Here is a 12,432-nt window from a genome sequence, read left to right as displayed (position 1 = left end):
GCGGGGGATAAGGAGACCCCTCCTTTGTGGGATGCTCCGTAGTGAAGGCGGCATCAAGGTGACCGGGAATTTGGTGTGAGACTTGGTGGCCAAGCCTTTGTGGCAAGTCAAGAGGAGCCCCAGAAGAGATTTGGTGACTGAAAAGCAATACTCTTAGTGAGTATTTCAACAATGTGGGCTAGGGATGGTTCAGTACCTACGATACCACGGGATAAATCATTAGGTCAAGAGTTTGCTTTCTCTCATCCCTCCTTATATTTTCGCATTACTCTTGCAACTTATGTGCCTTTACTTTTTTTTAAGTATCTTGCTAGGATTAGCTATATATTGCAAAACTTGTTTGGTACAAGGGTTTCACAATAGAGGAATCATAGTTGCACATTTAGATAGCATGTTCCAGATTATATTTTGTGTAAACTAGTTTGAGCCATAGAATTTTAGAATGGCCTAATTCATCCCCTCCCCTTTTAAATTACGAGCACCGATTCCTCTAATTTCCACGCAATAAATAGATCTGCCCGCTGTTGGGTTGACAGTGATGCCCTCAGAGCTCTGTCCCTCTCCTGCCTACGTTTCTTTGGATCAGTTGGTTTTGTACTATTCGACACAAAGGTGTCTGGTACACCTATTCGTATTTATACATTTAGAACCATATATAAGACAATGTATGTAGAGCTATAATGAAATATATTTATAAAGTCACATGGGAATGTACAAAACAATGTACAACATGAAAATAAAATAAGATATACACTTTTGCCATCATATTGTTCCCACTGACCAAGTTAATAAACAACCCATACTTTGCTTTTGTTTTCATTTCCAGTAATAGTGAGTAAACAACCCTATATAGAAACATCAATGCATACAATAATTAGATGCCAAGGTGGACCTCTACTGTTGTATCCATCCTTGTGTAAATTAATCATTCTGTCACCATGCACTGTTCAAAAATAAAACTCTGGCATTTTCAAAACCCAACCCAAACTGATAGTATTACCTTCATCATCCTCTTCTTGTATGGCATTCATATCATATAGACTCGGAGGTTCCAAATCCTGCCCGGCCGTTGTCAAGTGATACTTCTGTTCCTACAAAACGCAGATACCAACTAAGCACGGACACGGATAAAACCCGGTTGTTGTCACCGTGTGGTGTAACCAGCCACATCTGGTAGGAAAAAAAAAATACTAATAGCCGACCACGATCGTACTTGAATTGAGGGGGTTTAGGGGGTATTTGGATTCTAGGTCTAAATTTTAGCCCATGTCACATTAAATGTTTGGTTAGTAATTAGAAGTATTAAATATAGATTAATTACAAAATTAATTGCGATGGAGGCTAATTTGCGAGACGAACCTATTAAGCCTAATCAGTCCATAATTTGACAATATGGTGCTACAGTTAACAAGCGCTAATGATGGATTAATTAGTCTTAATAGATTCGTCTCACGAAATAGCATCATCTGTGTAATTACTTTTATAATTAGTCTATATTTAATACTCCTAATTAGTAACAAAATATTAGATATGATATGAACTAAAGTTTAGTTTTCGGATCCAAACACCCTCTTATTATTATCTTGGTCACCAACATCTTGAAAGACATTCTATTCGGTAAGAAATATGGCCTCATCAGGCCATAATTGTGATTTTGGTGATTGTGTGATAACATAATCAATGTGACTAACAAGTTTGTGATTTCTAGATCTCATGGCTGGAGTCCAATTCATATACAAGATAGTCCAAATCGTAGTCAAAACGTTCAAGTTATAATGACAGCCTAGACGAATTGAACAAGTTTAGAATAAAAACAAATTAATCGACACCCTAAAAAGTGAACGGGTCGGTGCAATGGAAACTTGTTACAGCGACCAAGTCAGTAGCGCCGGATCAACCGACGTTATAAGAGGGAAGGCGTCGGTGCAATAGGGGAATGATATGGCGATCAAGTGAAGAAATGCTAGAGGTACCGGATGAACCGACGCGTCATCCGACAAATCGTCGTTTGATTACTCAGTAAGCATATTTTAGAAAAAGAAGGTTTTCTCAGCAAATCCTTCAGCACCGGATTAACCGACACGCGTTGTTGCAAGGCATCAGAGCGATGATGTCAGCAGAAGGGGGCCGTTAGAGTTCAACACTATCATGCAAGCATAGTGTGACCGCATGAACCGACACTGGCAACCGGATCATCCAGCGCTTTAATGCCTTTTGGTAGAATGGCAAGTAATGGCTATGGCCGGCTCTCTAGCCTATATAAGCGGTTCCCCGGGGCCATTTGAGGCTACTAGAGTTCATTTGAAGCAATAAGACTTTGAGAAGTTCTCCAAGCCACCCAAGTGCTTATTGATCAAATTCATAGGCTTTAGCACATGCTATGAGAGTGTTAGTGCTAGGTTAGCTCTGGAGAGAGTGAGAGAGCAAGGTGTTGTGCCTGTGTGGTTCTTGAGTGAACCTCAGCTGTAATTTTGGTGTGCTGACCCCTTGGAGTCTTGGTGACTCATCGGCAAATCTTCGACCCTCCGTCTTGGTGTGGAGCGGTGACTACGGTTTTATGCAGGGGACAAGGAGACCCTTCCTTCATGGGAAGCTCCGTAGTGAAGGCGGCATCAAGTTGACCGGGGGACTTGGCGTAAGCCTTAGTGGCCAAGCCTTTGTGGCAAGTCAAGGGGAGTTCCGGAAGAGACTTGGTGACCGGGAAGCAATACTCTTTGTGGGTGCTTCAACTACATAGACTAGGGATGACTTAGTATCTACCGATACCACGGGATAAATCATCGTGTCAAGAGTTTGCTTTCTCTCATCCCCTCCTTTACGTTTTCGTATTTCATACTTGTATCTTGTGTGCCTTTACTTACTTAGAGTAGTTCTAAGCTACGATTTGTCAGACCCGGACCTAAGGGACTATGCACATAGCGTACATATCGTAGGATAAGGGATGAGACATGGCCCACGCCCTACATCTATTGTAACTACTCATACCGTAGTAGGACTATTTATACAGTAGTAAAACTAGTCGGGGATAGTAGAAAGCTACCTAAAAAATACTCGGGTAGGACTCATAGGCTTGTATCTGACTAAGACTTCCATGTAACCCTGTCCTCCCAAACTATATAAGGGAGGGCAGGGACCCCCTCCAAACAGGAGATCACCCAATCACCACCTACAAACGGCCCGGACCTGTCTAAACTTTATGTTCGTTGCATGTTCGAGTTCCTGATCTCGGCGACACCCTACCTACAAACTCACCGACTTGGAGGAGGACTAAGATCATTTGCTCAAACTCGAGGATGTGGGAGCCACCGTCTGTTAGGGGGCCCCCATTTTCGATAACTATCCAGACTCCAACGAAGAGTACTCGTCGACTAGTACTACACCTGCAAGCTAGAGCCGAGGAGGACTTGAAGACGATGGAGCCACCGCTTGTCGGGAGGCCCCCATTCTCGACAACCACTCGCAACCTGATGACCACCCCAAATCCTTTTCGGGTAGTCACCTGGGTTTGACCATAACATCTACACCGCAAGACCGTTTCGTGTACTGGAAGGGCTTAGAGCCCTCTGAACTACTCAAGTACGACTCTCGCCTTGTGGCCTTCACGCAGGAACTGCCCTTCTAGGAGGGCAAACCTCTCTTTCCCATCTCGGAAGAGGGAGATGGTAGCACAGAGCTACTCGGGTACAACCATACGGGTGACAACTCGCCGGATCGTCAAGTCTACATGGCTTCCCTTCGCAATGCGGATGACAATGAGTTGGGTCCCGAGTACGATGCTGAACTAATCACGGATGTGTCTGCCGACGAGCGTACAGCGGACGCCCCCCAGGATGAGAACAAGGAGCACCGAACAATCCGGTGGTTGAAGAACGCCAAGCGCGCCCAACGCAGGCAGAACGCAGAAAATTGCGCTCGCAACCCAATGCACCAAAGGAACCTCAACAATGCTTTTGCAGCAGCTGCGGATCGGGAATATCGCACACCGATTTGCGCCATTGCAGAAGCAACGCTCCTAGCTCAACAACTACCACCCAACCCCTAGATACAAAGGCTGCAATATGTAACCCAACGCGCGCTTGTGCAACTTGATGGGCAACATCCAGTGTCCTCCACGCGGAACATACTCTCGAGATCTGAGCGCCATGCTGACACTACGCAGATTAGCTGCACCCCTGGAGGAGGCCCCGGATATCGGAGGAACGGCAATCGCCACCGCAACCAGGACAATCCAGTCGGCCATGGCAATCCCCAAGGCCAGCAGTCCGCGCGTGGCAACGTTGAATAAGAGGTGTAGCAATCCACTCGCCCACCTCGCAAACGGCGCGATGCAAGGCCTCAAGGCGAAGCTCCACCCGAGGCCAGCCTCCAGGACGTTGCCACGATTGATCTTAGGAAGATGATCAATGAGGGCTGCGATGCGCAGCGCATCATCGAACCAAGCAAAAGGGAATGTCCCAACAAGTACCACGACGACAACAATAATGACCGCTTCCCTACCTTCACCTCCAACATCAGTGAGAAATCCTACCAAAGGATTTTAAACCGGTCAGGATCCCCAAGTATGACGGCGAGCAAGACCCGCGCCAATGGATTCGATGCTACTCTGTTACCATCGAGGTCTCAGGGGGATCCAACTCCACCAAGGCACTCTACTTCCCGGTGGCCTTAGAATCCGCGCCACTCACTTGGCTTGAAAGCCTCAAACAAAACTCCATCGAATCCTCTGAAGACCTCAAACGGGCCTTCATTGACAACTTCCAGGGATCCATGATCTGAGCAGGTACTCGCCACGATCTATCCTAGGTCAAGCAGGAGATGAACGAGACCCTGAGATCCTACACCCGGCGTTTCTTCAAGATGTGTGCCACCATCACCAACATCACCGACGAGGACGGCATTCACTGCTTCTAGAACGGCCTCTTCTCGAAGCACACGTACCATGACTTCGAACGCAACCGCCCGACTACTGCCATGGAACTGCTCGACATGATGGCATGGTGGGATGATCAGGAGGACAAGGAGAACGATCCCTTTCCCAAGCACAACAACGACAGGCAGGGCAACGGCAACAACAACTTCGACAAGGACCAGCGGAACCACTCAGGGAACCTCCGAAAGCGCAATCCGCGGGGCAAGAAGCCGGGGAGCAATCAAGCTCAGTTTGAGAAAGTCTTGCACAAACAATGCCCGATGCACCCGAAGTACATACGCTGTTCGAGTGCGTCAACCTCCGCAAGTCACTCAACGCTCCACCGCTTCCTCAAGATGGAAAGCGAAAGGATCAGGAGGACAACAACGAGGGTGACAAGTCGAGGGCTCAAGATTTCCAAGACCCAAAGAATATCGTCAACGTCATCTTCGGTGGAGACGGCGGCTTCCCCTCCAAGCGCGTGTAGAAGCTGACCCTGAGCGAAATCCTCTTGGTTGAGCCCGCCATACAAAAGCCTCTGAGATACAGCAAGGTCCCGATCTCCTTTTCTAGAGATGATCAGTGGACCAGCTTCTCCGAGCCGGGAAAATTCCCGCTCATCCTAGATCCTGTCGTGGTAGGCTCACAGCTGACTCGAGTACTCATCGATGGCGGGAGTGGCCTCAACCTGCTCTTTACGAGTACTTTGAAGAAGATAGGGCTGGACATTCCCAAGACGCTCACCCTTAGCAGAGCTCCGTTCTACGGCACCGTCCTAGGAAACGCGGCTACACCACTCGGGTTAGTGGTCCTGCCAGTCACCTTCGGGATGAAAGATAACTACCGTATGGAGTACATCAAGTTCGAGGTGGCCGACTTCCAGTCATCATACCACGCCATCCTCGGCAGACCAGCACTAGTCAAATTCATGGTCGTGCCCCACTATATCTACCTACTACTCAAGATGCCCGGCAAGACATGTGTACTCACGTTCCGTGGCGATTGGAAGAAGTTGTACGACTGCGACCAAGAGGCGATCGAGTACGCCGCAACATCACGCGTGCCAGAACCTTCTGCGGAAGTCTTCACGGCTGCGCGAAAGCTCACCGACTCAGAGATGGAGATCTTCAGCTAGAGGCCTAGCTAGTTGAGGATAAAACCTAACCCCAGCGACATCGGCATTAAGGCCATCCAGCTGCAAGAAGGTGACTCGTCCAAGACTGCTTTGATTGGAGGCGGCTTGAGTGACAAATAGGAAAGCGTACTCGTGAGCTTCCTTAGGGCTAACCGTGATATATTCGCGTGGAAACCAGCGTATATGCCAGGGGTGCCCAAGGAGTGATCGAGTGTTGCCTAAAAGTTGACCCCAAAACCACTTCGAAGAAGCAATGACTATGACGCTTCGCTCCCGACAAGAGGGAGGCCATCAAGAAGGAGCTAGCTAAACTACTCGCGGTTGGCTTCATTAAAGAAGTCTACTAGCCCGAGTGGTTAGCCAACCCTGTACTAGTCTTGAAAAAGAATAATAATGAGTGGAGGATGTGTGTAGATTACACTTATCTCAACAAACACTGTCCGAAACATCCCTTCGCACTCCCACGCATCGACCAAGTCATCGACTCTACGGTTGGTTGTGTCCTGCTCTCTTTCCTTGACTGCTACTCGGGTTATCACCAGATCACTCTCAAGGAAGAAGACCAGATCAAGAGAGCATTCATCACCCTATTTGGAGCATATGCCTACACAACCATATCCTTCGGGATGAAGAATGCAGGGGCCACCTATCAGTGGGCCATCCAATTATACCTTGCTGATCAGCTACATCGCAACGTTGAAGCCTACGTGGACGATGTGGTCATCAAGACTAGAGCCCACGACGAGTTCATCCCTGACCTCGAAGAAACCTTCAACAGCTTATGCAAGTTTCGATGGAAGCTTAACCCAACCAAGTGTATCTTTGGCGTGCCACAAGGAAAACTACTCGGTTTCATCGTTAGTCACCGAGGAATTGAAGCAAACCCGGAGAAGATCACTATCATCACAGACATGGACGCTCCACGGACGATCAAGGATGTCCAGAAGCTCACAGGCTGTATGGCGGCCCTTAACAGATTTATCTCGCGACTAGGAGAACGGGGATTACCCTTCTTCAAATTGCTCAAGCACCACGACAAGTTCCATTGGATCGAGGAGTGAAGCAGGCGTTGGAAGATCTCAAGCATCATTAGCAGCCGTCCCCCATCCTAACGGCTCCACAACCAGGCGAGAACCTGCTACTCTACGTCGCCGCGATTACTCACATCATCTGCACGGCAATCGTGGTGGAACACCAAGAGGAAGACCATGCCTTCGGTGTGCAGCGGCCAGTCTACTTCGTCAGCGAAGTCCTTTCTAAATCCAAGGTTCGTTACCTGACAATTCAGAAACTACTCGACGGTATACTCGTCACCTCCAGAAAGCTTCGCCACTACTTTGACGCATACAACATCTCAGTGGTCACTGATTTTCCATTGGCAGATATCCTTCACAATCGGAACGCCACCGGACGCATCTCCAAGTGGGTTGCAAAACTTGTTTTGGATGGGGGTTTCACACTAGATGAACCATAGTTGCACATCAGCATATTAGTTTATATTTTGTGCTAAATAGTTGAAGTCATAGGTTAAGCTTTTAAGTTTACCAAATTCACCTGCTCCCTTCTTAGGCTACGAGCATCAGTTACTTTCATATTTAAAAGCTATTTCCACATCTCGGTGTACCGATTCCTGCTCGGAAACACAACCATGTTGGAATGCTATCACTTTCACTAAGCTATGAACAAAATAGGATATCAAGAGTTAAAGGTTACAACCTAAAGTCTGTTTGGTGATGCGGTAGTCCCAATCCTCCATATAGTCATTTGTTTCATTAACCCCTACAATTCAGTTAGCAACCAAATCGCATACAACCCAAGATTTCACACATGACACAAGCTGTAGTTTGTTAATAAAACTCATTTGCTCTAGATACTCTAATGAAAACATTTCTGAATATTCAGCTATGTAACCAGCATATGTAAGATGACCTTATTTTACAGGAGGCAGGAATACTGTAATGAAAACATTTCCCCATATTACAGAAATAAGGAACTGGCAATGATTAATACCTACAACCAGCACTTCCTTCCCCCCTGCTCAATGTAGGATAGTAGCTACCAGGATACGTTGTCTCGTCTGATGCAACAAACTCGTATCCTCAAGTGGGAAACTTCAAAAACCAACAATATGTAAGATGACCACTGGTGCCATGGTAAAACTTCTCGATCACAACAGCAAGGAAAAATATATGCATGTAAGGTGTGTCATTGTGCCCAGAATTTCAAATTCTTGCTTTGGATACTATAATGAAAACAGTTCTGAATCAGTCCAGTAAGTGGCACCTCTGAAGCCTCCATATGACAAATTTGTACATCGCCATTGTCAATTAAATTGCATACATGGCAGTAGCTGTAGTTTGTATATAAAATTCAGTTGATCTGATTATACTATAATGAATACATTTCTGAATATTCAGACATGTAACCACTCCTCTGAAGCATGCTTAACATATTTAAGCGGTTCCTAATATGTGAACAGAGTGCAATTCCTATGATCTTGGTGGATGCAAAGCATTAAAATTATACCGTGTATATGGAATATATATGTACTTTTGCGCTGATTAACCGAAAATGAGCACCTTCAGTCAGAGAAGTTTACTCCAGAACTAAAATTAGCTGGTTAACAGTATATAAAAAACTTAAAATATTGGATTAGACTTTTAGCCATCAGCAGGCCACCATGACAAGTGTTCATGGTTATCTTTGACCGGCTACAGTAACCAAAAAGAGCAGGGGTTTTCTGCATATTTTGCAAGGCACAAAAAAGCTGCAGGAGTTACATGTTTCTCCAGGGCCAAACTGCAAAGGCTCGAAGAACACAGCCATGGTGGCCGGCGGCCACTGTTGGCCGGATTTCCGGCGATTCCGGGCACGGGAGAGCGCGGGGAGCGGGAGAAATGAAAGAGGAGAGGGAGGGGGTTCCGTTTTATATCTTACCTGCGGCGGGGATGCATCGTGGCGGCCGGAATCTGACTGGGAAGTGGCGGCCACGGTTCTGCAAGATAGGTGGGTGGCGTTGGGTATCACGGGTGGGAGAGGGAGCGGGAGCAGAGGGGGCGGCGCGACAACAGGAGGCGCGGGGCCGCAGGTCAGAGCGCGCAGGGCCGAAGCCGGGCAAGCCCGCGGGGCCGGCGCACGGCGGCAGCGGTGCTGCGCAGAACTGCGGCGTCCTGGTGGCGGCGCGTGCTCGAGAGGGGGCCGCGATGGGTCAGGGCGAGGCCTGGATGCCCAACATGGAATCCCGGGGGGACGATGGTGGTGGAGCGCGGCGCGATGGTGAGGCGGGTGATTTTAGCTAGCGGTGATGCCAGATCATCACGCGGCCAAGATTTGCTCCTGGCATGACGAAGGACCGAGGGGAGCATATCACCCTCTCACCATTATTAGCAGTATATAAGTATGTGCTCGTGCGTGTTACGGGTAGCACAAAATATTTCATACCAATATATAACGTATGTGCGATACATGATATTTTGTAGCTCATTAATATTCACATGCGACCCATAAATCTTTGTCAGTCTCTCCCGATTATTAGCACTATATAAGCATATGCCTGTACGTTGCTACGGGTAGCAGAAAAAGTTTCATACCAATATACAATATATGTGTGATACAAGATATTTTCTATTTTCTAGCTCATTAATATTCACATGCAATCCAAAAACCTTTCAACACATCCATACTAAAAACCTTTCAACACATACATGAAGCATGGAAAACAATAAAGTTGATCTTAGTATAACAGGTTTTGTTGCAACCAGCATAAAGTTACAGTATAAATGTAATGCGCTATCTTTGGCGGAGGAGGAGGGAGGGAGGATCTGCGCGGAGGAGAGTTGCTGCCTGTGATCTAAGGAAAGCGAGGAGCTCGCGCAAGTAGACAGGGAGGGATGGAGGGAAGGGTTCGCACTTGAGATGGATCGCGCGTGAACCCAGAGGGGAGTGGCCATGCTGGGGTTTCCTCCTCCTCGCCAATGATGGACGGCGTCATGGTGGGTGCGGTTGGTGGCGACGGGCGTGGCAGATGGACTCCGCCGGCTTGATCCGCCCACGTCTCGCACCTCGGCGGCGCGGCGGAGGAGGAGTGTGGCCGCGGCTCGTGGAGGAGGAGGTGGGTGCCGAGCGCGCGCGGTTGGTGGCGGCAGGCGTGGCAGATGGACTCCGCCGGCTCGATCTGCCCGCGACTCGCGCCCTAGCGGCGGAGGAGGGGGGTGCCAAGGCGCGCGAACAGGGGCACCTCGCGGTGGCGGGATGGCGGGATGGCGGTGCGGCGGGGTGGCGATGGCTGGACGACGCGACGGCGGCCGCACGAGGGGGAGGGCGTCACGAGGGGGAGGGTGTCAGGAGGGGTGGGGATGGCTAGATGACGGGATGGCGGTGGCATGGACCGGCTCGTGGGCTGCGGCGTCGCGAGGGGAGGGCGGCGGCGGCGCGAGGGGGAAGGCGGCGGTGTTGGAACTCTAGGTGCTCACACGCACTCAAAACGCTTAAGAACAATAGCAGGAGAAGGCAAGTATATGCGCCCAAACACACAGCGCACAAACGCTGTTCTTTTCTGTATTATCTTGCCTGCTAAATAAACAAGCAATACACGGTCGATTTATAGCTGGGCTCGCTGCTAGCACGAACTGCACGATCCCCTGCTCGGCCGCTTGATCCGCATGCTCCGGCCGCGTGCACAACGACGCGCACTAACGCGCATGACGCGGCTGCCTCCAACGGATCACAGCAACCCCCACTGCATGCGCCTACTCAGTCCACGTTACGTACACGTCAACTACGCGCATGCACGCGCCACCGGCTCACCGTCCGTGCGCACGCACACACATCGCCGAGCCACCCGCCAGCCATGCACCCACACGAGCTTGGTTTATTCCTAATAATCTCCCCCTAAACCCAGCGCTGCTAACGCCGAGCCTTCACAGCAGAGTTTGCTCCTCCTTGACGTCCGCAGTGGCCGCCATGACAACCTCCTTCTTGGGCTTGCGGCAATCCTAGGCAAAGTGACCCCGAATCCCGCAGTTGAAGCACTTGACGATGGTCGACTTCTTCCATTCCTTCTTGTCCGCATCCGCGAGTAGAAGCTTGTCGCCGCCGGCCTGAACCCAGTTCGCCACCTGTGCGCCGATGATCTGCGCGCGCCGTCGTGAACGCTCGTCGAATGCCTTCAACCTGCCAAGCGCCTCCTCGAACACCATCGTCTCAACGTCACAGAACTGCTCAATGCCAGCCACCATCGGGTACAGGTGATCAGGCACGGTGTCGAGTAGCTTCTTCACCATGGTGACGTCGTCGAGCGTGGACCCGAGACCGGCGAACTTCGCGCGCGTGCCGCTGATCTTCCCGGCATAGTCGTCCAGCGCGTCGCCGTCACCATGCACAGCTTGTCGAACTCCTCCTTGAGCATGGCGAGGTGAGCTGTCTTGACTCGATTCGCGCCGATAAACCTTGTCTTGAGGCTCTCCCAGACCTCATTCGTCGTCTTCTTCGTCGACACTTGCATGAGGATGTCCTCCATGAGTGCTTGGAGAAGTTGCGCCCGCGCCACCTTGTTCTTTGGCACGTCCATCGCGGCATCGCCCGATGGAGACACGGCCTCCCAGAGGCCCTGCGTGTCGAGGATCGCCTCCACCTTGATTCCCACGCCGTGTACACCGCCGGCGACAACTCCGGGTACGACATGGACACCGTGCCTCCCGCAGTGCCGTGTGGAACCACCGCTATTGCTTCTTGCTCGAGGTAGTAGCGCAGGATCTTGGGCATACACGGAACCAGACTCTGGTACCGATTGTTGAAACTCTAGGTGCTCACACGCACTCAAAACGCTCAAGAACAATAGCAGGAGAAGGCACGTATACGCGCCCAAACGCACAGCGCACAAACACTGTTCTTTTCTGTATTATCTTGCCTGCTAAACAAACAAGCAGTACACCGTCGATTTATAGCTGGCTCGCTGCTAGCACGAACTGCACATCCCCTACTCGGCCGCTTGATCCGCATGCTCCGGCCGCGTGCACAACGACGCGCACTATTACGTACATGTCAACTACGCGCATGCACGCGCCACCGGCTCACTGTCCGTGCGCACGCATACACGTTGCCGAGCCACCTGCCAGCTATGCACCCAGACGAGCTGAGTTTATTCCTAACAGGCGGGGCGGAAGAGATGGAACCGTCGGACGCGTGCGGGGTGGAGCGGGTCGTGGGAGGGCTGAGATCGTACAGGGAGATGATCAGACGATTGACGAGTGCCGGTGGTTGGACGAAAGGAAGGGGCCGCACCAGGGGATGACGAACGAAAATTTTGTCACCCTTAACCTCTTTTTAGTAGTATAATATATATATACATATAATATATATTAATAGTAGTATAACCTCTTTTTAGTGG

Source organism: Panicum hallii, chromosome 3 (assembly GCF_002211085.1).
Source record: "Panicum hallii strain FIL2 chromosome 3, PHallii_v3.1, whole genome shotgun sequence".
Lineage (NCBI taxonomy): Eukaryota > Viridiplantae > Streptophyta > Magnoliopsida > Poales > Poaceae > Panicum > Panicum hallii.
The sequence above is the reverse complement of the archived record's forward strand: the minus strand, read 5'-3'. Positions refer to the sequence as shown.